The sequence below is a fragment of the Ambystoma mexicanum genome, unplaced genomic scaffold, assembly GCF_040938575.1.
Source record: "Ambystoma mexicanum isolate Mex_15411 unplaced genomic scaffold, UKY_AmexF1_1 Mex_scaf52, whole genome shotgun sequence".
Lineage (NCBI taxonomy): Eukaryota > Metazoa > Chordata > Amphibia > Caudata > Ambystomatidae > Ambystoma > Ambystoma mexicanum.
Genome location: NW_027182469.1, coordinates 1,133,140 through 1,157,248, shown reverse-complemented (window position 1 = coordinate 1,157,248; position 24,109 = coordinate 1,133,140). Strand labels below are relative to the sequence as shown.

Here is a 24,109-nt window from a genome sequence, read left to right as displayed (position 1 = left end):
CTGAACCACCAATGCCTTACATGCTGTACACTGGCGCTACAGTGCTCTGGACCATTGCAGCCCAGAGCAGCTGATTTAACAGAGCACTGCAGTGACATGAGGATGGCGCCAGCTCCGGTGGGTGAATGGGAGCTGCGCTGCCCTGGCAGTCCTTCTCACTCACTTGGCCACGAACGGCCACGAACGGCCAGGTTCTATAGACAGGAAAAGTGGACAGAGGCAAGCACACTGGTAGATGAGGGTGGCCTTTGTATGGGTCGCTACTCTGAGTGCAGTTCCCTGAGCACCGTGCCTCAGGAAAGCCAGACTTCTACCGCAGGACTCAGGGGATATCTTTGCAGCCACACGAGGCTGACACCCTTTCAATCTGGGCTTCTGGGGTCTTCTGGGAATTATTTGCATAATAGAAGGTTTCCCGCCTTAAGTTGAAACTGCAGTTCCATCTTCTGCTAAAAGAGGGCAGCAGATTGCTTTCTTTGCGCAGAAAACAGACAAGCAATGCAATCATCTTATCTACCGTTTCCATTTTTCTTTTCCCATGCCTTTTAAAATATCAAGAGACACGTCTACAAAAGTGCCATGCATTGGCCGGGAATCGAACCCGGGCCTCCCGCTTGGGAAGCGAGAATTCTACCACTGAACTACCAATGCTTGACAAGCAGCATTACTGCGGTAGAGCGCTTGATTTAACACACCTGCCAGTTCCATGCGAATGGTCACTCGTAAACTCTTGACTTCTGCTGAAAGCCTCATTGAAGGCCTTTGCAGACGTGTGAGACTGGCACCTACTCGGGCTGGGCCTCTATGAGCGTTTTGCATAATCTGAGATTGCCCTGCTTCCAGTCAAGGCGCAGCGGCCCCTTCTACTAAAAGGGATCAGCAGAGTGATCGCTAGTAGCAGAAATAAGGCAAGCAAGGCAATCAAGGCTTGTTTTTTTGTTCGGTCTCTTCCTTTTCACGATGCTTCAAAGTCAACGAAAGGTACATGTGCAAAACACTCATGCATTGGCCGGGAATCGAACCCGGGCCTCCCGCGTGGCAGGCGAGAATTCAACCACTGAACCACCAATGCCTTACATGCTGCACACTGGCGCTACAGTGCTCTGGACCATTGCAGCCCAGAGCAGCTGATTTAACAGAGCACTGCAGTGACATGAGGATGGCGCCAGCTCCGGTGGGTGAATGGGAGCTGCGCTGCCCTGGCAGTCCTTCTCACTCACTTGGCCACGAACGGCCACGAACGGCCAGGTTCTATAGACAGGAAAAGTGGACAGAGGCAAGCACACTGGTAGATGAGGGTGGCCTTTGTATGGGTCGCTACTCTGAGTGCAGTTCCCTGAGCACCGTGCCTCAGGAAAGCCAGACTTCTACCGCAGGACTCAGGGGATATCTTTGCAGCCACACGAGGCTGACACCCTTTCAATCTGGGCTTCTGGGGTCTTCTGGGAATTATTTGCATAATAGGTTTCCCGCCTTAAGTTGAAACTGCCGTTCCATCTTCTGCTAAAAGAGGGCAGCAGAGTGCTTTCTTTGCGCAGAAAACAGACAAGCAATGCAATCATCTTATCTACCGTTTCCATTTTTCTTTTCCCATGCCTTTTAAAATATCAAGAGACACGTCTACAAAAGTGCCATGCATTGGCCGGGAATCGAACCCGGGCCTCCCGCTTGGGAAGCGAGAATTCTACCACTGAACTACCAATGCTTGACAAGCAGCATTACTGCGGTAGAGCGCTTGATTTAACACACCTGCCAGTTCCATGCGAATGGTCACTCGTAAACTCTTGACTTCTGCTGAAAGCCTCATTGAAGGCCTTTGCAGACGTGTGAGACTGGCACCTACTCGGGCTGGGCCTCTATGAGTGTTTTGCATAATCTGAGATTGCCCTGCTTCCAGTCAAGGCGCAGCGGCCCCTTCTACTAAAAGGGATCAGCAGAGTGATCGCTAGTAGCAGAAATAAGGCAAGCAAGGCAATCAAGGCTTGTTTTTTTGTTCGGTCTCTTCCTTTTCACGATGCTTCAAAGTCAACGAAAGGTACATGTGCAAAACGCTCATGCATTGGCCGGGAATCGAACCCGGGCCTCCCGCGTGGCAGGCGAGAATTCTACCACTGAACCACCAATGCCTTACATGCTGCACACTGGCGCTACAGTGCTCTGGACCATTGCAGCCCAGAGCAGCTGATTTAACAGAGCACTGCAGTGACATGAGGATGGCGCCAGCTCCGGTGGGTGAATGGGAGCTGCGCTGCCCTGGCAGTCCTTCTCACTCACTTGGCCACGAACGGCCACGAACGGCCAGGTTCTATAGACAGGAAAAGTGGACAGAGGCAAGCACACTGGTAGATGAGGGTGGCCTTTGTATGGGTCGCTACTCTGAGTGCAGTTCCCTGAGCACCGTGCCTCAGGAAAGCCAGACTTCTACCGCAGGACTCAGGGGATATCTTTGCAGCCACACGAGGCTGACACCCTTTCAATCTGGGCTTCTGGGGTCTTCTGGGAATTATTTGCATAATAGGTTTCCCGCCTTAAATTGAAACTGCCGTTCCATCTTCTGCTAAAAGAGGGCAGCAGAGTGCTTTCTTTGCGCAGAAAACAGACAAGCAATGCAATCATCTTATCTACCGTTTCCATTTTTCTTTTCCCATGCCTTTTAAAATATCAAGAGACACGTCTACAAAAGTGCCATGCATTGGCCGGGAATCGAACCCGGGCCTCCCGCTTGGGAAGCGAGAATTCTACCACTGAACTACCAATGCCTGACAAGCAGCATTACTGCGGTAGAGCACTTGATTTAACACACCTGCCAGTTCCATGCGAATGGTCACTCGTAAACTCTTGACTTCTGCTGAAAGCCTCATTGAAGGCCTTTGCAGACGTGTGAGACTGGCACCTACTCGGGCTGGGCCTCTATGAGCGTTTTGCATAATCTGAGATTGCCCTGCTTCCAGTCAAGGCGCAGCGGCCCCTTCTACTAAAAGGGATCAGCAGAGTGATCGCTAGTAGCAGAAATAAGGCAAGCAAGGCAATCAAGGCTTGTTTTTTTGTTCGGTCTCTTCCTTTTCACGATGCTTCAAAGTCAACGAAAGGTACATGTGCAAAACGCTCATGCATTGGCCGGGAATCGAACCCGGGCCTCCCGCGTGGCAGGCGAGAATTCTACCACTGAACCACCAATGCCTTACATGCTGTACACTGGCGCTACAGTGCTCTGGACCATTGCAGCCCAGAGCAGCTGATTTAACAGAGCACTGCAGTGACATGAGGATGGCGCCAGCTCCGGTGGGTGAATGGGAGCTGCGCTGCCCTGGCAGTCCTTCTCACTCACTTGGCCACGAACGGCCACGAACGGCCAGGTTCTATAGACAGGAAAAGTGGACAGAGGCAAGCACACTGGTAGATGAGGGTGGCCTTTGTATGGGTCGCTACTCTGAGTGCAGTTCCCTGAGCACCGTGCCTCAGGAAAGCCAGACTTCTACCGCAGGACTCAGGGGATATCTTTGCAGCCACACGAGGCTGACACCCTTTCAATCTGGGCTTCTGGGGTCTTCTGGGAATTATTTGCATAATAGAAGGTTTCCCGCCTTAAGTTGAAACTGCAGTTCCATCTTCTGCTAAAAGAGGGCAGCAGATTGCTTTCTTTGCGCAGAAAACAGACAAGCAATGCAATCATCTTATCTACCGTTTCCATTTTTCTTTTCCCATGCCTTTTAAAATATCAAGAGACACGTCTACAAAAGTGCCATGCATTGGCCGGGAATCGAACCCGGGCCTCCCGCTTGGGAAGCGAGAATTCTACCACTGAACTACCAATGCTTGACAAGCAGCATTACTGCGGTAGAGCGCTTGATTTAACACACCTGCCAGTTCCATGCGAATGGTCACTCGTAAACTCTTGACTTCTGCTGAAAGCCTCATTGAAGGCCTTTGCAGACGTGTGAGACTGGCACCTACTCGGGCTGGGCCTCTATGAGCGTTTTGCATAATCTGAGATTGCCCTGCTTCCAGTCAAGGCGCAGCGGCCCCTTCTACTAAAAGGGATCAGCAGAGTGATCGCTAGTAGCAGAAATAAGGCAAGCAAGGCAATCAAGGCTTGTTTTTTTGTTCGGTCTCTTCCTTTTCACGATGCTTCAAAGTCAACGAAAGGTACATGTGCAAAACACTCATGCATTGGCCGGGAATCGAACCCGGGCCTCCCGCGTGGCAGGCGAGAATTCTACCACTGAACCACCAATGCCTTACATGCTGCACACTGGCGCTACAGTGCTCTGGACCATTGCAGCCCAGAGCAGCTGATTTAACAGAGCACTGCAGTGACATGAGGATGGCGCCAGCTCCGGTGGGTGAATGGGAGCTGCGCTGCCCTGGCAGTCCTTCTCACTCACTTGGCCACGAACGGCCAGGTTCTATAGACAGGAAAAGTGGACAGAGGCAAGCACACTGGTAGATGAGGGTGGCCTTTGTATGGGTCGCTACTCTGAGTGCAGTTCCCTGAGCACCGTGCCTCAGGAAAGCCAGACTTCTACCGCAGGACTCAGGGGATATCTTTGCAGCCACACGAGGCTGACACCCTTTCAATCTGGGCTTCTGGGGTCTTCTGGGAATTATTTGCATAATAGGTTTCCCGCCTTAAGTTGAAACTGCCGTTCCATCTTCTGCTAAAAGAGGGCAGCAGAGTGCTTTCTTTGCGCAGAAAACAGACAAGCAATGCAATCATCTTATCTACCGTTTCCATTTTTCTTTTCCCATGCCTTTTAAAATATCAAGAGACACGTCTACAAAAGTGCCATGCATTGGCCGGGAATCGAACCCGGGCCTCCCGCTTGGGAAGCGAGAATTCTACCACTGAACTACCAATGCTTGACAAGCAGCATTACTGCGGTAGAGCGCTTGATTTAACACACCTGCCAGTTCCATGCGAATGGTCACTCGTAAACTCTTGACTTCTGCTGAAAGCCTCATTGAAGGCCTTTGCAGACGTGTGAGACTGGCACCTACTCGGGCTGGGCCTCTATGAGCGTTTTGCATAATCTGAGATTGCCCTGCTTCCAGTCAAGGCGCAGCGGCCCCTTCTACTAAAAGGGATCAGCAGAGTGATCGCTAGTAGCAGAAATAAGGCAAGCAAGGCAATCAAGGCTTGTTTTTTTGTTCGGTCTCTTCCTTTTCACGATGCTTCAAAGTCAACGAAAGGTACATGTGCAAAACGCTCATGCATTGGCCGGGAATCGAACCCGGGCCTCCCGCGTGGCAGGCGAGAATTCTACCACTGAACCACCAATGCCTTACATACTGCACACTGGCGCTACAGTGCTCTGGACCATTGCAGCCCAGAGCAGCTGATTTAACAGAGCACTGCAGTGACATGAGGATGGCGCCAGCTCCGGTGGGTGAATGGGAGCTGCGCTGCCCTGGCAGTCCTTCTCACTCACTTGGCCACGAACGGCCACGAACGGCCAGGTTCTATAGACAGGAAAAGTGGACAGAGGCAAGCACACTGGTAGATGAGGGTGGCCTTTGTATGGGTCGCTACTCTGAGTGCAGTTCCCTGAGCACCGTGCCTCAGGAAAGCCAGACTTCTACCGCAGGACTCAGGGGATATCTTTGCAGCCACACGAGGCTGACACCCTTTCAATCTGGGCTTCTGGGGTCTTCTGGGAATTATTTGCATAATAGAAGGTTTCCCGCCTTAAGTTGAAACTGCAGTTCCATCTTCTGCTAAAAGAGGGCAGCAGATTGCTTTCTTTGCGCAGAAAACAGACAAGCAATGCAATCATCTTATCTACCGTTTCCATTTTTCTTTTCCCATGCCTTTTAAAATATCAAGAGACACGTCTACAAAAGTGCCATGCATTGGCCGGGAATCGAACCCGGGCCTCCCGCTTGGGAAGCGAGAATTCTACCACTGAACTACCAATGCTTGACAAGCAGCATTACTGCGGTAGAGCGCTTGATTTAACACACCTGCCAGTTCCATGCGAATGGTCACTCGTAAACTCTTGACTTCTGCTGAAAGCCTCATTGAAGGCCTTTGCAGACGTGTGAGACTGGCACCTACTCGGGCTGGGCCTCTATGAGCGTTTTGCATAATCTGAGATTGCCCTGCTTCCAGTCAAGGCGCAGCGGCCCCTTCTACTAAAAGGGATCAGCAGAGTGATCGCTAGTAGCAGAAATAAGGCAAGCAAGGCAATCAAGGCTTGTTTTTTTGTTCGGTCTCTTCCTTTTCACGATGCTTCAAAGTCAACGAAAGGTACATGTGCAAAACACTCATGCATTGGCCGGGAATCGAACCCGGGCCTCCCGCGTGGCAGGCGAGAATTCAACCACTGAACCACCAATGCCTTACATGCTGCACACTGGCGCTACAGTGCTCTGGACCATTGCAGCCCAGAGCAGCTGATTTAACAGAGCACTGCAGTGACATGAGGATGGCGCCAGCTCCGGTGGGTGAATGGGAGCTGCGCTGCCCTGGCAGTCCTTCTCACTCACTTGGCCACGAACGGCCACGAACGGCCAGGTTCTATAGACAGGAAAAGTGGACAGAGGCAAGCACACTGGTAGATGAGGGTGGCCTTTGTATGGGTCGCTACTCTGAGTGCAGTTCCCTGAGCACCGTGCCTCAGGAAAGCCAGACTTCTACCGCAGGACTCAGGGGATATCTTTGCAGCCACACGAGGCTGACACCCTTTCAATCTGGGCTTCTGGGGTCTTCTGGGAATTATTTGCATAATAGGTTTCCCGCCTTAAGTTGAAACTGCCGTTCCATCTTCTGCTAAAAGAGGGCAGCAGAGTGCTTTCTTTGCGCAGAAAACAGACAAGCAATGCAATCATCTTATCTACCGTTTCCATTTTTCTTTTCCCATGCCTTTTAAAATATCAAGAGACACGTCTACAAAAGTGCCATGCATTGGCCGGGAATCGAACCCGGGCCTCCCGCTTGGGAAGCGAGAATTCTACCACTGAACTACCAATGCTTGACAAGCAGCATTACTGCGGTAGAGCGCTTGATTTAACACACCTGCCAGTTCCATGCGAATGGTCACTCGTAAACTCTTGACTTCTGCTGAAAGCCTCATTGAAGGCCTTTGCAGACGTGTGAGACTGGCACCTACTCGGGCTGGGCCTCTATGAGTGTTTTGCATAATCTGAGATTGCCCTGCTTCCAGTCAAGGCGCAGCGGCCCCTTCTACTAAAAGGGATCAGCAGAGTGATCGCTAGTAGCAGAAATAAGGCAAGCAAGGCAATCAAGGCTTGTTTTTTTGTTCGGTCTCTTCCTTTTCACGATGCTTCAAAGTCAACGAAAGGTACATGTGCAAAACGCTCATGCATTGGCCGGGAATCGAACCCGGGCCTCCCGCGTGGCAGGCGAGAATTCTACCACTGAACCACCAATGCCTTACATGCTGCACACTGGCGCTACAGTGCTCTGGACCATTGCAGCCCAGAGCAGCTGATTTAACAGAGCACTGCAGTGACATGAGGATGGCGCCAGCTCCGGTGGGTGAATGGGAGCTGCGCTGCCCTGGCAGTCCTTCTCACTCACTTGGCCACGAACGGCCACGAACGGCCAGGTTCTATAGACAGGAAAAGTGGACAGAGGCAAGCACACTGGTAGATGAGGGTGGCCTTTGTATGGGTCGCTACTCTGAGTGCAGTTCCCTGAGCACCGTGCCTCAGGAAAGCCAGACTTCTACCGCAGGACTCAGGGGATATCTTTGCAGCCACACGAGGCTGACACCCTTTCAATCTGGGCTTCTGGGGTCTTCTGGGAATTATTTGCATAATAGGTTTCCCGCCTTAAATTGAAACTGCCGTTCCATCTTCTGCTAAAAGAGGGCAGCAGAGTGCTTTCTTTGCGCAGAAAACAGACAAGCAATGCAATCATCTTATCTACCGTTTCCATTTTTCTTTTCCCATGCCTTTTAAAATATCAAGAGACACGTCTACAAAAGTGCCATGCATTGGCCGGGAATCGAACCCGGGCCTCCCGCTTGGGAAGCGAGAATTCTACCACTGAACTACCAATGCCTGACAAGCAGCATTACTGCGGTAGAGCACTTGATTTAACACACCTGCCAGTTCCATGCGAATGGTCACTCGTAAACTCTTGACTTCTGCTGAAAGCCTCATTGAAGGCCTTTGCAGACGTGTGAGACTGGCACCTACTCGGGCTGGGCCTCTATGAGCGTTTTGCATAATCTGAGATTGCCCTGCTTCCAGTCAAGGCGCAGCGGCCCCTTCTACTAAAAGGGATCAGCAGAGTGATCGCTAGTAGCAGAAATAAGGCAAGCAAGGCAATCAAGGCTTGTTTTTTTGTTCGGTCTCTTCCTTTTCACGATGCTTCAAAGTCAACGAAAGGTACATGTGCAAAACGCTCATGCATTGGCCGGGAATCGAACCCGGGCCTCCCGCGTGGCAGGCGAGAATTCTACCACTGAACCACCAATGCCTTACATGCTGTACACTGGCGCTACAGTGCTCTGGACCATTGCAGCCCAGAGCAGCTGATTTAACAGAGCACTGCAGTGACATGAGGATGGCGCCAGCTCCGGTGGGTGAATGGGAGCTGCGCTGCCCTGGCAGTCCTTCTCACTCACTTGGCCACGAACGGCCACGAACGGCCAGGTTCTATAGACAGGAAAAGTGGACAGAGGCAAGCACACTGGTAGATGAGGGTGGCCTTTGTATGGGTCGCTACTCTGAGTGCAGTTCCCTGAGCACCGTGCCTCAGGAAAGCCAGACTTCTACCGCAGGACTCAGGGGATATCTTTGCAGCCACACGAGGCTGACACCCTTTCAATCTGGGCTTCTGGGGTCTTCTGGGAATTATTTGCATAATAGAAGGTTTCCCGCCTTAAGTTGAAACTGCAGTTCCATCTTCTGCTAAAAGAGGGCAGCAGATTGCTTTCTTTGCGCAGAAAACAGACAAGCAATGCAATCATCTTATCTACCGTTTCCATTTTTCTTTTCCCATGCCTTTTAAAATATCAAGAGACACGTCTACAAAAGTGCCATGCATTGGCCGGGAATCGAACCCGGGCCTCCCGCTTGGGAAGCGAGAATTCTACCACTGAACTACCAATGCTTGACAAGCAGCATTACTGCGGTAGAGCGCTTGATTTAACACACCTGCCAGTTCCATGCGAATGGTCACTCGTAAACTCTTGACTTCTGCTGAAAGCCTCATTGAAGGCCTTTGCAGACGTGTGAGACTGGCACCTACTCGGGCTGGGCCTCTATGAGCGTTTTGCATAATCTGAGATTGCCCTGCTTCCAGTCAAGGCGCAGCGGCCCCTTCTACTAAAAGGGATCAGCAGAGTGATCGCTAGTAGCAGAAATAAGGCAAGCAAGGCAATCAAGGCTTGTTTTTTTGTTCGGTCTCTTCCTTTTCACGATGCTTCAAAGTCAACGAAAGGTACATGTGCAAAACACTCATGCATTGGCCGGGAATCGAACCCGGGCCTCCCGCGTGGCAGGCGAGAATTCTACCACTGAACCACCAATGCCTTACATGCTGCACACTGGCGCTACAGTGCTCTGGACCATTGCAGCCCAGAGCAGCTGATTTAACAGAGCACTGCAGTGACATGAGGATGGCGCCAGCTCCGGTGGGTGAATGGGAGCTGCGCTGCCCTGGCAGTCCTTCTCACTCACTTGGCCACGAACGGCCAGGTTCTATAGACAGGAAAAGTGGACAGAGGCAAGCACACTGGTAGATGAGGGTGGCCTTTGTATGGGTCGCTACTCTGAGTGCAGTTCCCTGAGCACCGTGCCTCAGGAAAGCCAGACTTCTACCGCAGGACTCAGGGGATATCTTTGCAGCCACACGAGGCTGACACCCTTTCAATCTGGGCTTCTGGGGTCTTCTGGGAATTATTTGCATAATAGGTTTCCCGCCTTAAGTTGAAACTGCCGTTCCATCTTCTGCTAAAAGAGGGCAGCAGAGTGCTTTCTTTGCGCAGAAAACAGACAAGCAATGCAATCATCTTATCTACCGTTTCCATTTTTCTTTTCCCATGCCTTTTAAAATATCAAGAGACACGTCTACAAAAGTGCCATGCATTGGCCGGGAATCGAACCCGGGCCTCCCGCTTGGGAAGCGAGAATTCTACCACTGAACTACCAATGCTTGACAAGCAGCATTACTGCGGTAGAGCGCTTGATTTAACACACCTGCCAGTTCCATGCGAATGGTCACTCGTAAACTCTTGACTTCTGCTGAAAGCCTCATTGAAGGCCTTTGCAGACGTGTGAGACTGGCACCTACTCGGGCTGGGCCTCTATGAGCGTTTTGCATAATCTGAGATTGCCCTGCTTCCAGTCAAGGCGCAGCGGCCCCTTCTACTAAAAGGGATCAGCAGAGTGATCGCTAGTAGCAGAAATAAGGCAAGCAAGGCAATCAAGGCTTGTTTTTTTGTTCGGTCTCTTCCTTTTCACGATGCTTCAAAGTCAACGAAAGGTACATGTGCAAAACGCTCATGCATTGGCCGGGAATCGAACCCGGGCCTCCCGCGTGGCAGGCGAGAATTCTACCACTGAACCACCAATGCCTTACATACTGCACACTGGCGCTACAGTGCTCTGGACCATTGCAGCCCAGAGCAGCTGATTTAACAGAGCACTGCAGTGACATGAGGATGGCGCCAGCTCCGGTGGGTGAATGGGAGCTGCGCTGCCCTGGCAGTCCTTCTCACTCACTTGGCCACGAACGGCCACGAACGGCCAGGTTCTATAGACAGGAAAAGTGGACAGAGGCAAGCACACTGGTAGATGAGGGTGGCCTTTGTATGGGTCGCTACTCTGAGTGCAGTTCCCTGAGCACCGTGCCTCAGGAAAGCCAGACTTCTACCGCAGGACTCAGGGGATATCTTTGCAGCCACACGAGGCTGACACCCTTTCAATCTGGGCTTCTGGGGTCTTCTGGGAATTATTTGCATAATAGAAGGTTTCCCGCCTTAAGTTGAAACTGCCGTTCCATCTTCTGCTAAAAGAGGGCAGCAGAGTGCTTTCTTTGCGCAGAAAACAGACAAGCAATGCAATCATCTTATCTACCGTTTCCATTTTTCTTTTCCCATGCCTTTTAAAATATCAAGAGACACGTCTACAAAAGTGCCATGCATTGGCCGGGAATCGAACCCGGGCCTCCCGCTTGGGAAGCGAGAATTCTACCACTGAACTACCAATGCCTGACAAGCAGCATTACTGCGGTAGAGCACTTGATTTAACACACCTGCCAGTTCCATGCGAATGGTCACTCGTAAACTCTTGACTTCTGCTGAAAGCCTCATTGAAGGCCTTTGCAGACGTGTGAGACTGGCACCTACTCGGGCTGGGCCTCTATGAGCGTTTTGCATAATCTGAGATTGCCCTGCTTCCAGTCAAGGCGCAGCGGCCCCTTCTACTAAAAGGGATCAGCAGAGTGATCGCTAGTAGCAGAAATAAGGCAAGCAAGGCAATCAAGGCTTGTTTTTTTGTTCGGTCTCTTCCTTTTCACGATGCTTCAAAGTCAACGAAAGGTACATGTGCAAAACGCTCATGCATTGGCCGGGAATCGAACCCGGGCCTCCCGCGTGGCAGGCGAGAATTCTACCACTGAACCACCAATGCCTTACATGCTGCACACTGGCGCTACAGTGCTCTGGACCATTGCAGCCCAGAGCAGCTGATTTAACAGAGCACTGCAGTGACATGAGGATGGCGCCAGCTCCGGTGGGTGAATGGGAGCTGCGCTGCCCTGGCAGTCCTTCTCACTCACTTGGCCACGAACGGCCACGAACGGCCAGGTTCTATAGACAGGAAAAGTGGACAGAGGCAAGCACACTGGTAGATGAGGGTGGCCTTTGTATGGGTCGCTACTCTGAGTGCAGTTCCCTGAGCACCGTGCCTCAGGAAAGCCAGACTTCTACCGCAGGACTCAGGGGATATCTTTGCAGCCACACGAGGCTGACACCCTTTCAATCTGGGCTTCTGGGGTCTTCTGGGAATTATTTGCATAATAGAAGGTTTCCCGCCTTAAGTTGAAACTGCAGTTCCATCTTCTGCTAAAAGAGGGCAGCAGATTGCTTTCTTTGCGCAGAAAACAGACAAGCAATGCAATCATCTTATCTACCGTTTCCATTTTTCTTTTCCCATGCCTTTTAAAATATCAAGAGACACGTCTACAAAAGTGCCATGCATTGGCCGGGAATCGAACCCGGGCCTCCCGCTTGGGAAGCGAGAATTCTACCACTGAACTACCAATGCTTGACAAGCAGCATTACTGCGGTAGAGCGCTTGATTTAACACACCTGCCAGTTCCATGCGAATGGTCACTCGTAAACTCTTGACTTCTGCTGAAAGCCTCATTGAAGGCCTTTGCAGACGTGTGAGACTGGCACCTACTCGGGCTGGGCCTCTATGAGCGTTTTGCATAATCTGAGATTGCCCTGCTTCCAGTCAAGGCGCAGCGGCCCCTTCTACTAAAAGGGATCAGCAGAGTGATCGCTAGTAGCAGAAATAAGGCAAGCAAGGCAATCAAGGCTTGTTTTTTTGTTCGGTCTCTTCCTTTTCACGATGCTTCAAAGTCAACGAAAGGTACATGTGCAAAACACTCATGCATTGGCCGGGAATCGAACCCGGGCCTCCCGCGTGGCAGGCGAGAATTCTACCACTGAACCACCAATGCCTTACATGCTGCACACTGGCGCTACAGTGCTCTGGACCATTGCAGCCCAGAGCAGCTGATTTAACAGAGCACTGCAGTGACATGAGGATGGCGCCAGCTCCGGTGGGTGAATGGGAGCTGCGCTGCCCTGGCAGTCCTTCTCACTCACTTGGCCACGAACGGCCACGAACGGCCAGGTTCTATAGACAGGAAAAGTGGACAGAGGCAAGCACACTGGTAGATGAGGGAGGCCTTTGTATGGGTCGCTACTCTGAGTGCAGTTCCCTGAGCACCGTGCCTCAGGAAAGCCAGACTTCTACCGCAGGACTCAGGGGATATCTTTGCAGCCACACGAGGCTGACACCCTTTCAATCTGGGCTTCTGGGGTCTTCTGGGAATTATTTGCATAATAGAAGGTTTCCCGCCTTAAGTTGAAACTGCCGTTCCATCTTCTGCTAAAAGAGGGCAGCAGAGTGCTTTCTTTGCGCAGAAAACAGACAAGCAATGCAATCATCTTATCTACCGTTTCCATTTTTCTTTTCCCATGCCTTTTAAAATATCAAGAGACACGTCTACAAAAGTGCCATGCATTGGCCGGGAATCGAACCCGGGCCTCCCGCTTGGGAAGCGAGAATTCTACCACTGAACTACCAATGCCTGACAAGCAGCATTACTGCGGTAGAGCACTTGATTTAACACACCTGCCAGTTCCATGCGAATGGTCACTCGTAAACTCTTGACTTCTGCTGAAAGCCTCATTGAAGGCCTTTGCAGACGTGTGAGACTGGCACCTACTCGGGCTGGGCCTCTATGAGCTGTTTGCATAATCTGAGATTGCCCTGCTTCCAGTCAAGGCGCAGCGGCCCCTTCTACTAAAAGGGATCAGCAGAGTGATCGCTAGTAGCAGAAATAAGGCAAGCAAGGCAATCAAGGCTTGTTTTTTTGTTCGGTCTCTTCCTTTTCACGATGCTTCAAAGTCAACGAAAGGTACATGTGCAAAACGCTCATGCATTGGCCGGGAATCGAACCCGGGCCTCCCGCGTGGCAGGCGAGAATTCTACCACTGAACCACCAATGCCTTACATGCTGCACACTGGTGCTACAGTGCTCTGGACCATTGCAGCCCAGAGCAGCTGATTTAACAGAGCACTGCAGTGACATGAGGATGGCGCCAGCTCCGGTGGGTGAATGGGAGCTGCGCTGCCCTGGCAGTCCTTCTCACTCACTTGGCCACGAACGGCCAGGTTCTATAGACAGGAAAAGTGGACAGAGGCAAGCACACTGGTAGATGAGGGTGGCCTTTGTATGGGTCGCTACTCTGAGTGCAGTTCCCTGAGCACCGTGCCTCAGGAAAGCCAGACTTCTACCGCAGGACTCAGGGGATATCTTTGCAGCCACACGAGGCTGACACCCTTTCAATCTGGGCTTCTGGGGTCTTCTGGGAATTATTTGCATAATAGGTTTCCCGCCTTAAGTTGAAACTGCCGTTCCATCTTCTGCTAAAAGAGGGCAGCAGAGTGCTTTCTTTGCGCAGAAAACAGACAAGCAATGCAATCATCTTATCTACCGTTTCCATTTTTCTTTTCCCATGCCTTTTAAAATATCAAGAGACACGTCTACAAAAGTGCCATGCATTGGCCGGGAATCGAACCCGGGCCTCCCGCTTGGGAAGCGAGAATTCTACCACTGAACTACCAATGCTTGACAAGCAGCATTACTGCGGTAGAGCGCTTGATTTAACACACCTGCCAGTTCCATGCGAATGGTCACTCGTAAACTCTTGACTTCTGCTGAAAGCCTCATTGAAGGCCTTTGCAGACGTGTGAGACTGGCACCTACTCGGGCTGGGCCTCTATGAGCGTTTTGCATAATCTGAGATTGCCCTGCTTCCAGTCAAGGCGCAGCGGCCCCTTCTACTAAAAGGGATCAGCAGAGTGATCGCTAGTAGCAGAAATAAGGCAAGCAAGGCAATCAAGGCTTGTTTTTTTGTTCGGTCTCTTCCTTTTCACGATGCTTCAAAGTCAACGAAAGGTACATGTGCAAAACGCTCATGCATTGGCCGGGAATCGAACCCGGGCCTCCCGCGTGGCAGGCGAGAATTCTACCACTGAACCACCAATGCCTTACATGCTGCACACTGGCGCTACAGTGCTCTGGACCATTGCAGCCCAGAGCAGCTGATTTAACAGAGCACTGCAGTGACATGAGGATGGCGCCAGCTCCGGTGGGTGAATGGGAGCTGCGCTGCCCTGGCAGTCCTTCTCACTCACTTGGCCACGAACGGCCACGAACGGCCAGGTTCTATAGACAGGAAAAGTGGACAGAGGCAAGCACACTGGTAGATGAGGGTGGCCTTTGTATGGGTCGCTACTCTGAGTGCAGTTCCCTGAGCACCGTGCCTCAGGAAAGCCAGACTTCTACCGCAGGACTCAGGGGATATCTTTGCAGCCACACGAGGCTGACACCCTTTCAATCTGGGCTTCTGGGGTCTTCTGGGAATTATTTGCATAATAGAAGGTTTCCCGCCTTAAGTTGAAACTGCCGTTCCATCTTCTGCTAAAAGAGGGCAGCAGAGTGCTTTCTTTGCGCAGAAAACAGACAAGCAATGCAATCATCTTATCTACCGTTTCCATTTTTCTTTTCCCATGCCTTTTAAAATATCAAGAGACACGTCTACAAAAGTGCCATGCATTGGCCGGGAATCGAACCCGGGCCTCCCGCTTGGGAAGCGAGAATTCTACCACTGAACTACCAATGCCTGACAAGCAGCATTACTGCGGTAGAGCACTTGATTTAACACACCTGCCAGTTCCATGCGAATGGTCACTCGTAAACTCTTGACTTCTGCTGAAAGCCTCATTGAAGGCCTTTGCAGACGTGTGAGACTGGCACCTACTCGGGCTGGGCCTCTATGAGCGTTTTGCATAATCTGAGATTGCCCTGCTTCCAGTCAAGGCGCAGCGGCCCCTTCTACTAAAAGGGATCAGCAGAGTGATCGCTAGTAGCAGAAATAAGGCAAGCAAGGCAATCAAGGCTTGTTTTTTTGTTCGGTCTCTTCCTTTTCACGATGCTTCAAAGTCAACGAAAGGTACATGTGCAAAACGCTCATGCATTGGCCGGGAATCGAACCCGGGCCTCCCGCGTGGCAGGCGAGAATTCTACCACTGAACCACCAATGCCTTACATGCTGCACACTGGCGCTACAGTGCTCTGGACCATTGCAGCCCAGAGCAGCTGATTTAACAGAGCACTGCAGTGACATGAGGATGGCGCCAGCTCCGGTGGGTGAATGGGAGCTGCGCTGCCCTGGCAGTCCTTCTCACTCACTTGGCCACGAACGGCCACGAACGGCCAGGTTCTATAGACAGGAAAAGTGGACAGAGGCAAGCACACTGGTAGATGAGGGTGGCCTTTGTATGGGTCGCTACTCTGAGTGCAGTTCCCTGAGCACCGTGCCTCAGGAAAGCCAGACTTCTACCGCAGGACTCAGGGGATATCTTTGCAGCCACACGAGGCTGACACCCTTTCAATCTGGGCTTCTGGGGTCTTCTGGGAATTATTTGCATAATAGAAGGTTTCCCGCCTTAAGTTGAAACTGCAGTTCCATCTTCTGCTAAAAGAGGGCAGCAGATTGCTTTCTTTGCGCAGAAAACAGACAAGCAATGCAATCATCTTATCTACCGTTTCCATTTTTCTTTTCCCATGCCTTTTAAAATATCAAGAGACACGTCTACAAAAGTGCCATGCATTGGCCGGGAATCGAACCCGGGCCTCCCGCTTGGGAAGCGAGAATTCTACCACTGAACTACCAATGCTTGACAAGCAGCATTACTGCGGTAGAGCGCTTGATTTAACACACCTGCCAGTTCCATGCGAATGGTCACTCGTAAACTCTTGACTTCTGCTGAAAGCCTCATTGAAGGCCTTTGCAGACGTGTGAGACTGGCACCTACTCGGGCTGGGCCTCTATGAGCGTTTTGCATAATCTGAGATTGCCCTGCTTCCAGTCAAGGCGCAGCGGCCCCTTCTACTAAAAGGGATCAGCAGAGTGATCGCTAGTAGCAGAAATAAGGCAAGCAAGGCAATCAAGGCTTGTTTTTTTGTTCGGTCTCTTCCTTTTCACGATGCTTCAAAGTCAACGAAAGGTACATGTGCAAAACACTCATGCATTGGCCGGGAATCGAACCCGGGCCTCCCGCGTGGCAGGCGAGAATTCTACCACTGAACCACCAATGCCTTACATGCTGCACACTGGCGCTACAGTGCTCTGGACCATTGCAGCCCAGAGCAGCTGATTTAACAGAGCACTGCAGTGACATGAGGATGGCGCCAGCTCCGGTGGGTGAATGGGAGCTGCGCTGCCCTGGCAGTCCTTCTCACTCACTTGGCCACGAACGGCCACGAACGGCCAGGTTCTATAGACAGGAAAAGTGGACAGAGGCAAGCACACTGGTAGATGAGGGAGGCCTTTGTATGGGTCGCTACTCTGAGTGCAGTTCCCTGAGCACCGTGCCTCAGGAAAGCCAGACTTCTACCGCAGGACTCAGGGGATATCTTTGCAGCCACACGAGGCTGACACCCTTTCAATCTGGGCTTCTGGGGTCTTCTGGGAATTATTTGCATAATAGAAGGTTTCCCGCCTTAAGTTGAAACTGCCGTTCCATCTTCTGCTAAAAGAGGGCAGCAGAGTGCTTTCTTTGCGCAGAAAACAGACAAGCAATGCAATCATCTTATCTACCGTTTCCATTTTTCTTTTCCCATGCCTTTTAAAATATCAAGAGACACGTCTACAAAAGTGCCATGCATTGGCCGGGAATCGAACCCGGGCCTCCCGCTTGGGAAGCGAGAATTCTACCACTGAACTACCAATGCCTGACAAGCAGCATTACTGCGGTAGAGCACTTGATTTAACACACCTGCCAGTTCCATGCGAATGGTCACTCGTAAACTCTTGACTTCTGCTGAAAGCCTCATTGAAGGCCTTTGCAGACGTGTGAGACTGGCACCTACTCGGGCTGGGCCTCTATGAGCTGTTTGCATAATCTGAGATTGCCCTGCTTCCAGTCAAGGCGCAGCGGCCCCTTCTACTAAAAGGGATCAGCAGAGTGATCGCTAGTAGCAGAAATAAGGCAAGCAAGGCAATCAAGGCTTGTTTTTTTGTTCGGTCTCTTCCTTTTCACGATGCTTCAAAGTCAACGAAAGGTACATGTGCAAAACGCTCATGCATTGGCCGGGAATCGAACCCGGGCCTCCCGCGTGGCAGGCGAGAATTCTACCACTGAACCACCAATGCCTTACATGCTGCACACTGGTGCTACAGTGCTCTGGACCATTGCAGCCCAGAGCAGCTGATTTAACAGAGCACTGCAGTGACATGAGGATGGCGCCAGCTCCGGTGGGTGAATGGGAGCTGCGCTGCCCTGGCAGTCCTTCTCACTCACTTGGCCACGAACGGCCAGGTTCTATAGACAGGAAAAGTGGACAGAGGCAAGCACACTGGTAGATGAGGGTGGCCTTTGTATGGGTCGCTACTCTGAGTGCAGTTCCCTGAGCACCGTGCCTCAGGAAAGCCAGACTTCTACCGCAGGACTCAGGGGATATCTTTGCAGCCACACGAGGCTGACACCCTTTCAATCTGGGCTTCTGGGGTCTTCTGGGAATTATTTGCATAATAGGTTTCCCGCCTTAAGTTGAAACTGCCGTTCCATCTTCTGCTAAAAGAGGGCAGCAGAGTGCTTTCTTTGCGCAGAAAACAGACAAGCAATGCAATCATCTTATCTACCGTTTCCATTTTTCTTTTCCCATGCCTTTTAAAATATCAAGAGACACGTCTACAAAAGTGCCATGCATTGGCCGGGAATCGAACCCGGGCCTCCCGCTTGGGAAGCGAGAATTCTACCACTGAACTACCAATGCTTGACAAGCAGCATTACTGCGGTAGAGCGCTTGATTTAACACACCTGCCAGTTCCATGCGAATGGTCACTCGTAAACTCTTGACTTCTGCTGAAAGCCTCATTGAAGGCCTTTGCAGACGTGTGAGACTGGCACCTACTCGGGCTGGGCCTCTATGAGTGTTTTGCATAATCTGAGATTGCCCTGCTTCCAGTCAAGGCGCAGCGGCCCCTTCTACTAAAAGGGATCAGCAGAGTGATCGCTAGTAGCAGAAATAAGGCAAGCAAGGCAATCAAGGCTTGTTTTTTTGTTCGGTCTCTTCCTTTTCACGATGCTTCAAAGTCAACGAAAGGTACATGTGCAAAACGCTCATGCATTGGCCGGGAATCGAACCCGGGCCTCCCGCGTGGCAGGCGAGAATTCTACCACTGAACCACCAATGCCTTACATGCTGCACACTGGTGCTACAGTGCTCTGGACCATTGCAGCCCAGAGCAGCTGATTTAACAGAGCACTGCAGTGACATGAGGATGGCGCCAGCTCCGGTGGGTGAATGGGAGCTGCGCTGCCCTGGCAGTCCTTCTCACTCACTTGGCCACGAACGGCCACGAACGGCCAGGTTCTATAGACAGGAAAAGTGGACAGAGGCAAGCACACTGGTAGATGAGGGTGGCCTTTGTATGGGTCGCTACTCTGAGTGCAGTTCCCTGAGCACCGTGCCTCAGGAAAGCCAGACTTCTACCGCAGGACTCAGGGGATATCTTTGCAGCCACACGAGGCTGACACCCTTTCAATCTGGGCTTCTGGGGTCTTCTGGGAATTATTTGCATAATAGAAGGTTTCCCGCCTTAAGTTGAAACTGCAGTTCCATCTTCTGCTAAAAGAGGGCAGCAGATTGCTTTCTTTGCGCAGAAAACAGACAAGCAATGCAATCATCTTATCTACCGTTTCCATTTTTCTTTTCCCATGCCTTTTAAAATATCAAGAGACACGTCTACAAAAGTGCCATGCATTGGCCGGGAATCGAACCCGGGCCTCCCGCTTGGGAAGCGAGAATTCTACCACTGAACTACCAATGCTTGACAAGCAGCATTACTGCGGTAGAGCGCTTGATTTAACACACCTGCCAGTTCCATGCGAATGGTCACTCGTAAACTCTTGACTTCTGCTGAAAGCCTCATTGAAGGCCTTTGCAGACGTGTGAGACTGGCACCTACTCGGGCTGGGCCTCTATGAGCGTTTTGCATAATCTGAGATTGCCCTGCTTCCAGTCAAGGCGCAGCGGCCCCTTCTACTAAAAGGGATCAGCAGAGTGATCGCTAGTAGCAGAAATAAGGCAAGCAAGGCAATCAAGGCTTGTTTTTTTGTTCGGTCTCTTCCTTTTCACGATGCTTCAAAGTCAACGAAAGGTACATGTGCAAAACGCTCATGCATTGGCCGGGAATCGAACCCGGGCCTCCCGCGTGGCAGGCGAGAATTCTACCACTGAACCACCAATGCCTTACATGCTGCACACTGGCGCTACAGTGCTCTGGACCATTGCAGCCCAGAGCAGCTGATTTAACAGAGCACTGCAGTGACATGAGGATGGCGCCAGCTCCGGTGGGTGAATGGGAGCTGCGCTGCCCTGGCAGTCCTTCTCACTCACTTGGCCACGAACGGCCACGAACGGCCAGGTTCTATAGACAGGAAAAGTGGACAGAGGCAAGCACACTGGTAGATGAGGGTGGCCTTTGTATGGGTCGCTACTCTGAGTGCAGTTCCCTGAGCACCGTGCCTCAGGAAAGCCAGACTTCTACCGCAGGACTCAGGGGATATCTTTGCAGCCACACGAGGCTGACACCCTTTCAATCTGGGCTTCTGGGGTCTTCTGGGAATTATTTGCATAATAGAAGGTTTCCCGCCTTAAGTTGAAACTGCCGTTCCATCTTCTGCTAAAAGAGGGCAGCAGAGTGCTTTCTTTGCGCAGAAAACAGACAAGCAATGCAATCATCTTATCTACCGTTTCCATTTTTCTTTTCCCATGCCTTTTAAAATATCAAGAGACACGTCTACAAAAGTGCCATGCATTGGCCGGGAATCGAACCCGGGCCTCCCGCTTGGGAAGCGAGAATTCTACCACTGAACTACCAATGCCTGACAAGCAGCATTACTGCGGTAGAGCACTTGATTTAACACACCTGCCAGTTCCATGCGAATGGTCACTCGTAAACTCTTGACTTCTGCTGAAAGCCTCATTGAAGGCCTTTGCAGACGTGTGAGACTGGCACCTACTCGGGCTGGGCCTCTATGAGCGTTTTGCATAATCTGAGATTGCCCTGCTTCCAGTCAAGGCGCAGCGGCCCCTTCTACTAAAAGGGATCAGCAGAGTGATCGCTAGTAGCAGAAATAAGGCAAGCAAGGCAATCAAGGCTTGTTTTTTTGTTCGGTCTCTTCCTTTTCACGATGCTTCAAAGTCAACGAAAGGTACATGTGCAAAACGCTCATGCATTGGCCGGGAATCGAACCCGGGCCTCCCGCGTGGCAGGCGAGAATTCTACCACTGAACCACCAATGCCTTACATGCTGCACACTGGCGCTACAGTGCTCTGGACCATTGCAGCCCAGAGCAGCTGATTTAACAGAGCACTGCAGTGACATGAGGATGGCGCCAGCTCCGGTGGGTGAATGGGAGCTGCGCTGCCCTGGCAGTCCTTCTCACTCACTTGGCCACGAACGGCCACGAACGGCCAGGTTCTATAGACAGGAAAAGTGGACAGAGGCAAGCACACTGGTAGATGAGGGTGGCCTTTGTATGGGTCGCTACTCTGAGTGCAGTTCCCTGAGCACCGTGCCTCAGGAAAGCCAGACTTCTACCGCAGGACTCAGGGGATATCTTTGCAGCCACACGAGGCTGACACCCTTTCAATCTGGGCTTCTGGGGTCTTCTGGGAATTATTTGCATAATAGAAGGTTTCCCGCCTTAAGTTGAAACTGCCGTTCCATCTTCTGCTAAAAGAGGGCAGCAGAGTGCTTTCTTTGCGCAGAAAACAGACAAGCAATGCAATCATCTTATCTACCGTTTCCATTTTTCTTTTCCCATGCCTTTTAAAATATCAAGAGACACGTCTACAAAAGTGCCATGCATTGGCCGGGAATCGAACCCGGGCCTCCCGCTTGGGAAGCGAGAATTCTACCACTGAACTACCAATGCCTGACAAGCAGCATTACTGCGGTAGAGCACTTGATTTAACACACCTGCCAGTTCCATGCGAATGGTCACTCGTAAACTCTTGACTTCTGCTGAAAGCCTCATTGAAGGCCTTTGCAGACGTGTGAGACTGGCACCTACTCGGGCTGGGCCTCTATGAGCGTTTTGCATAATCTGAGATTGCCCTGCTTCCAGTCAAGGCGCAGCGGCCCCTTCTACTAAAAGGGATCAGCAGAGTGATCGCTAGTAGCAGAAATAAGGCAAGCAAGGCAATCAAGGCTTGTTTTTTTGTTCGGTCTCTTCCTTTTCACGATGCTTCAAAGTCAACGAAAGGTACATGTGCAAAACGCTCATGCATTGGCCGGGAATCGAACCCGGGCCTCCCGCGTGGCAGGCGAGAATTCTACCACTGAACCACCAATGCCTTACATGCTGCACACTGGCGCTACAGTGCTCTGGACCATTGCAGCCCAGAGCAGCTGATTTAACAGAGCACTGCAGTGACATGAGGATGGCGCCAGCTCCGGTGGGTGAATGGGAGCTGCGCTGCCCTGGCAGTCCTTCTCACTCACTTGGCCACGAACGGCCACGAACGGCCAGGTTCTATAGACAGGAAAAGTGGACAGAGGCAAGCACACTGGTAGATGAGGGTGGCCTTTGTATGGGTCGCTACTCTGAGTGCAGTTCCCTGAGCACCGTGCCTCAGGAAAGCCAGACTTCTACCGCAGGACTCAGGGGATATCTTTGCAGCCACACGAGGCTGACACCCTTTCAATCTGGGCTTCTGGGGTCTTCTGGGAATTATTTGCATAATAGAAGGTTTCCCGCCTTAAGTTGAAACTGCAGTTCCATCTTCTGCTAAAAGAGGGCAGCAGATTGCTTTCTTTGCGCAGAAAACAGACAAGCAATGCAATCATCTTATCTACCGTTTCCATTTTTCTTTTCCCATGCCTTTTAAAATATCAAGAGACACGTCTACAAAAGTGCCATGCATTGGCCGGGAATCGAACCCGGGCCTCCCGCTTGGGAAGCGAGAATTCTACCACTGAACTACCAATGCTTGACAAGCAGCATTACTGCGGTAGAGCGCTTGATTTAACACACCTGCCAGTTCCATGCGAATGGTCACTCGTAAACTCTTGACTTCTGCTGAAAGCCTCATTGAAGGCCTTTGCAGACGTGTGAGACTGGCACCTACTCGGGCTGGGCCTCTATGAGCGTTTTGCATAATCTGAGATTGCCCTGCTTCCAGTCAAGGCGCAGCGGCCCCTTCTACTAAAAGGGATCAGCAGAGTGATCGCTAGTAGCAGAAATAAGGCAAGCAAGGCAATCAAGGCTTGTTTTTTTGTTCGGTCTCTTCCTTTTCACGATGCTTCAAAGTCAACGAAAGGTACATGTGCAAAACACTCATGCATTGGCCGGGAATCGAACCCGGGCCTCCCGCGTGGCAGGCGAGAATTCTACCACTGAACCACCAATGCCTTACATGCTGCACACTGGCGCTACAGTGCTCTGGACCATTGCAGCCCAGAGCAGCTGATTTAACAGAGCACTGCAGTGACATGAGGATGGCGCCAGCTCCGGTGGGTGAATGGGAGCTGCGCTGCCCTGGCAGTCCTTCTCACTCACTTGGCCACGAACGGCCACGAACGGCCAGGTTCTATAGACAGGAAAAGTGGACAGAGGCAAGCACACTGGTAGATGAGGGAGGCCTTTGTATGGGTCGCTACTCTGAGTGCAGTTCCCTGAGCACCGTGCCTCAGGAAAGCCAGACTTCTACCGCAGGACTCAGGGGATATCTTTGCAGCCACACGAGGCTGACACCCTTTCAATCTGGGCTTCTGGGGTCTTCTGGGAATTATTTGCATAATAGAAGGTTTCCCGCCTTAAGTTGAAACTGCCGTTCCATCTTCTGCTAAAAGAGGGCAGCAGAGTGCTTTCTTTGCGCAGAAAACAGACAAGCAATGCAATCATCTTATCTACCGTTTCCATTTTTCTTTTCCCATGCCTTTTAAAATATCAAGAGACACGTCTACAAAAGTGCCATGCATTGGCCGGGAATCGAACCCGGGCCTCCCGCTTGGGAAGCGAGAATTCTACCACTGAACTACCAATGCCTGACAAGCAGCATTACTGCGGTAGAGCACTTGATTTAACACACCTGCCAGTTCCATGCGAATGGTCACTCGTAAACTCTTGACTTCTGCTGAAAGCCTCATTGAAGGCCTTTGCAGACGTGTGAGACTGGCACCTACTCGGGCTGGGCCTCTATGAGCTGTTTGCATAATCTGAGATTGCCCTGCTTCCAGTCAAGGCGCAGCGGCCCCTTCTACTAAAAGGGATCAGCAGAGTGATCGCTAGTAGCAGAAATAAGGCAAGCAAGGC

General features: G+C 51.4%; 43 non-coding genes across 43 annotated transcripts; all 43 read right to left on the bottom strand.

Annotated features, from left to right (window-relative positions):
• Positions 1-580: 580 nt before the first annotated feature.
• Positions 581-651, bottom strand: TRNAG-CCC (transfer RNA glycine (anticodon CCC)). Its single transcript has one exon. It is a non-coding gene; the product is annotated as a tRNA-Gly (tRNA).
• A 983-nt stretch (positions 652-1,634) lies between these two features.
• Positions 1,635-1,705, bottom strand: TRNAG-CCC (transfer RNA glycine (anticodon CCC)). Its single transcript has one exon. It is a non-coding gene; the product is annotated as a tRNA-Gly (tRNA).
• A 350-nt stretch (positions 1,706-2,055) lies between these two features.
• On the bottom strand, positions 2,056-2,126 carry TRNAG-GCC (transfer RNA glycine (anticodon GCC)). The gene has a single exon. It is a non-coding gene; the product is annotated as a tRNA-Gly (tRNA).
• A 562-nt stretch (positions 2,127-2,688) lies between these two features.
• On the bottom strand, positions 2,689-2,759 carry TRNAG-CCC (transfer RNA glycine (anticodon CCC)). Its single transcript has one exon. It is a non-coding gene; the product is annotated as a tRNA-Gly (tRNA).
• A 350-nt stretch (positions 2,760-3,109) lies between these two features.
• On the bottom strand, positions 3,110-3,180 carry TRNAG-GCC (transfer RNA glycine (anticodon GCC)). Its single transcript has one exon. It is a non-coding gene; the product is annotated as a tRNA-Gly (tRNA).
• Positions 3,181-3,745: 565 nt separating this feature from the next.
• On the bottom strand, positions 3,746-3,816 carry TRNAG-CCC (transfer RNA glycine (anticodon CCC)). The gene has a single exon. It is a non-coding gene; the product is annotated as a tRNA-Gly (tRNA).
• Positions 3,817-4,166: 350 nt separating this feature from the next.
• Positions 4,167-4,237, bottom strand: TRNAG-GCC (transfer RNA glycine (anticodon GCC)). Its single transcript has one exon. It is a non-coding gene; the product is annotated as a tRNA-Gly (tRNA).
• A 552-nt stretch (positions 4,238-4,789) lies between these two features.
• On the bottom strand, positions 4,790-4,860 carry TRNAG-CCC (transfer RNA glycine (anticodon CCC)). Its single transcript has one exon. It is a non-coding gene; the product is annotated as a tRNA-Gly (tRNA).
• Positions 4,861-5,210: 350 nt separating this feature from the next.
• On the bottom strand, positions 5,211-5,281 carry TRNAG-GCC (transfer RNA glycine (anticodon GCC)). Its single transcript has one exon. It is a non-coding gene; the product is annotated as a tRNA-Gly (tRNA).
• A 565-nt stretch (positions 5,282-5,846) lies between these two features.
• TRNAG-CCC (transfer RNA glycine (anticodon CCC)) lies at positions 5,847-5,917 on the bottom strand. Its single transcript has one exon. It is a non-coding gene; the product is annotated as a tRNA-Gly (tRNA).
• A 983-nt stretch (positions 5,918-6,900) lies between these two features.
• TRNAG-CCC (transfer RNA glycine (anticodon CCC)) lies at positions 6,901-6,971 on the bottom strand. The gene has a single exon. It is a non-coding gene; the product is annotated as a tRNA-Gly (tRNA).
• A 350-nt stretch (positions 6,972-7,321) lies between these two features.
• On the bottom strand, positions 7,322-7,392 carry TRNAG-GCC (transfer RNA glycine (anticodon GCC)). Its single transcript has one exon. It is a non-coding gene; the product is annotated as a tRNA-Gly (tRNA).
• A 562-nt stretch (positions 7,393-7,954) lies between these two features.
• Positions 7,955-8,025, bottom strand: TRNAG-CCC (transfer RNA glycine (anticodon CCC)). Its single transcript has one exon. It is a non-coding gene; the product is annotated as a tRNA-Gly (tRNA).
• A 350-nt stretch (positions 8,026-8,375) lies between these two features.
• Positions 8,376-8,446, bottom strand: TRNAG-GCC (transfer RNA glycine (anticodon GCC)). The gene has a single exon. It is a non-coding gene; the product is annotated as a tRNA-Gly (tRNA).
• A 565-nt stretch (positions 8,447-9,011) lies between these two features.
• TRNAG-CCC (transfer RNA glycine (anticodon CCC)) lies at positions 9,012-9,082 on the bottom strand. The gene has a single exon. It is a non-coding gene; the product is annotated as a tRNA-Gly (tRNA).
• Positions 9,083-9,432: 350 nt separating this feature from the next.
• On the bottom strand, positions 9,433-9,503 carry TRNAG-GCC (transfer RNA glycine (anticodon GCC)). The gene has a single exon. It is a non-coding gene; the product is annotated as a tRNA-Gly (tRNA).
• A 552-nt stretch (positions 9,504-10,055) lies between these two features.
• Positions 10,056-10,126, bottom strand: TRNAG-CCC (transfer RNA glycine (anticodon CCC)). The gene has a single exon. It is a non-coding gene; the product is annotated as a tRNA-Gly (tRNA).
• Positions 10,127-10,476: 350 nt separating this feature from the next.
• TRNAG-GCC (transfer RNA glycine (anticodon GCC)) lies at positions 10,477-10,547 on the bottom strand. The gene has a single exon. It is a non-coding gene; the product is annotated as a tRNA-Gly (tRNA).
• Positions 10,548-11,112: 565 nt separating this feature from the next.
• TRNAG-CCC (transfer RNA glycine (anticodon CCC)) lies at positions 11,113-11,183 on the bottom strand. Its single transcript has one exon. It is a non-coding gene; the product is annotated as a tRNA-Gly (tRNA).
• A 350-nt stretch (positions 11,184-11,533) lies between these two features.
• Positions 11,534-11,604, bottom strand: TRNAG-GCC (transfer RNA glycine (anticodon GCC)). The gene has a single exon. It is a non-coding gene; the product is annotated as a tRNA-Gly (tRNA).
• A 565-nt stretch (positions 11,605-12,169) lies between these two features.
• Positions 12,170-12,240, bottom strand: TRNAG-CCC (transfer RNA glycine (anticodon CCC)). Its single transcript has one exon. It is a non-coding gene; the product is annotated as a tRNA-Gly (tRNA).
• A 350-nt stretch (positions 12,241-12,590) lies between these two features.
• On the bottom strand, positions 12,591-12,661 carry TRNAG-GCC (transfer RNA glycine (anticodon GCC)). The gene has a single exon. It is a non-coding gene; the product is annotated as a tRNA-Gly (tRNA).
• A 565-nt stretch (positions 12,662-13,226) lies between these two features.
• TRNAG-CCC (transfer RNA glycine (anticodon CCC)) lies at positions 13,227-13,297 on the bottom strand. The gene has a single exon. It is a non-coding gene; the product is annotated as a tRNA-Gly (tRNA).
• Positions 13,298-13,647: 350 nt separating this feature from the next.
• On the bottom strand, positions 13,648-13,718 carry TRNAG-GCC (transfer RNA glycine (anticodon GCC)). The gene has a single exon. It is a non-coding gene; the product is annotated as a tRNA-Gly (tRNA).
• Positions 13,719-14,270: 552 nt separating this feature from the next.
• On the bottom strand, positions 14,271-14,341 carry TRNAG-CCC (transfer RNA glycine (anticodon CCC)). Its single transcript has one exon. It is a non-coding gene; the product is annotated as a tRNA-Gly (tRNA).
• Positions 14,342-14,691: 350 nt separating this feature from the next.
• Positions 14,692-14,762, bottom strand: TRNAG-GCC (transfer RNA glycine (anticodon GCC)). Its single transcript has one exon. It is a non-coding gene; the product is annotated as a tRNA-Gly (tRNA).
• Positions 14,763-15,327: 565 nt separating this feature from the next.
• On the bottom strand, positions 15,328-15,398 carry TRNAG-CCC (transfer RNA glycine (anticodon CCC)). The gene has a single exon. It is a non-coding gene; the product is annotated as a tRNA-Gly (tRNA).
• A 350-nt stretch (positions 15,399-15,748) lies between these two features.
• Positions 15,749-15,819, bottom strand: TRNAG-GCC (transfer RNA glycine (anticodon GCC)). The gene has a single exon. It is a non-coding gene; the product is annotated as a tRNA-Gly (tRNA).
• Positions 15,820-16,384: 565 nt separating this feature from the next.
• Positions 16,385-16,455, bottom strand: TRNAG-CCC (transfer RNA glycine (anticodon CCC)). Its single transcript has one exon. It is a non-coding gene; the product is annotated as a tRNA-Gly (tRNA).
• A 350-nt stretch (positions 16,456-16,805) lies between these two features.
• On the bottom strand, positions 16,806-16,876 carry TRNAG-GCC (transfer RNA glycine (anticodon GCC)). The gene has a single exon. It is a non-coding gene; the product is annotated as a tRNA-Gly (tRNA).
• A 565-nt stretch (positions 16,877-17,441) lies between these two features.
• On the bottom strand, positions 17,442-17,512 carry TRNAG-CCC (transfer RNA glycine (anticodon CCC)). The gene has a single exon. It is a non-coding gene; the product is annotated as a tRNA-Gly (tRNA).
• A 350-nt stretch (positions 17,513-17,862) lies between these two features.
• On the bottom strand, positions 17,863-17,933 carry TRNAG-GCC (transfer RNA glycine (anticodon GCC)). The gene has a single exon. It is a non-coding gene; the product is annotated as a tRNA-Gly (tRNA).
• Positions 17,934-18,485: 552 nt separating this feature from the next.
• TRNAG-CCC (transfer RNA glycine (anticodon CCC)) lies at positions 18,486-18,556 on the bottom strand. The gene has a single exon. It is a non-coding gene; the product is annotated as a tRNA-Gly (tRNA).
• Positions 18,557-18,906: 350 nt separating this feature from the next.
• Positions 18,907-18,977, bottom strand: TRNAG-GCC (transfer RNA glycine (anticodon GCC)). The gene has a single exon. It is a non-coding gene; the product is annotated as a tRNA-Gly (tRNA).
• Positions 18,978-19,542: 565 nt separating this feature from the next.
• Positions 19,543-19,613, bottom strand: TRNAG-CCC (transfer RNA glycine (anticodon CCC)). Its single transcript has one exon. It is a non-coding gene; the product is annotated as a tRNA-Gly (tRNA).
• A 350-nt stretch (positions 19,614-19,963) lies between these two features.
• TRNAG-GCC (transfer RNA glycine (anticodon GCC)) lies at positions 19,964-20,034 on the bottom strand. Its single transcript has one exon. It is a non-coding gene; the product is annotated as a tRNA-Gly (tRNA).
• Positions 20,035-20,599: 565 nt separating this feature from the next.
• Positions 20,600-20,670, bottom strand: TRNAG-CCC (transfer RNA glycine (anticodon CCC)). Its single transcript has one exon. It is a non-coding gene; the product is annotated as a tRNA-Gly (tRNA).
• A 350-nt stretch (positions 20,671-21,020) lies between these two features.
• Positions 21,021-21,091, bottom strand: TRNAG-GCC (transfer RNA glycine (anticodon GCC)). Its single transcript has one exon. It is a non-coding gene; the product is annotated as a tRNA-Gly (tRNA).
• Positions 21,092-21,656: 565 nt separating this feature from the next.
• On the bottom strand, positions 21,657-21,727 carry TRNAG-CCC (transfer RNA glycine (anticodon CCC)). Its single transcript has one exon. It is a non-coding gene; the product is annotated as a tRNA-Gly (tRNA).
• A 350-nt stretch (positions 21,728-22,077) lies between these two features.
• TRNAG-GCC (transfer RNA glycine (anticodon GCC)) lies at positions 22,078-22,148 on the bottom strand. Its single transcript has one exon. It is a non-coding gene; the product is annotated as a tRNA-Gly (tRNA).
• A 565-nt stretch (positions 22,149-22,713) lies between these two features.
• TRNAG-CCC (transfer RNA glycine (anticodon CCC)) lies at positions 22,714-22,784 on the bottom strand. Its single transcript has one exon. It is a non-coding gene; the product is annotated as a tRNA-Gly (tRNA).
• Positions 22,785-23,134: 350 nt separating this feature from the next.
• Positions 23,135-23,205, bottom strand: TRNAG-GCC (transfer RNA glycine (anticodon GCC)). Its single transcript has one exon. It is a non-coding gene; the product is annotated as a tRNA-Gly (tRNA).
• Positions 23,206-23,770: 565 nt separating this feature from the next.
• On the bottom strand, positions 23,771-23,841 carry TRNAG-CCC (transfer RNA glycine (anticodon CCC)). The gene has a single exon. It is a non-coding gene; the product is annotated as a tRNA-Gly (tRNA).
• Positions 23,842-24,109: the final 268 nt, after the last annotated feature.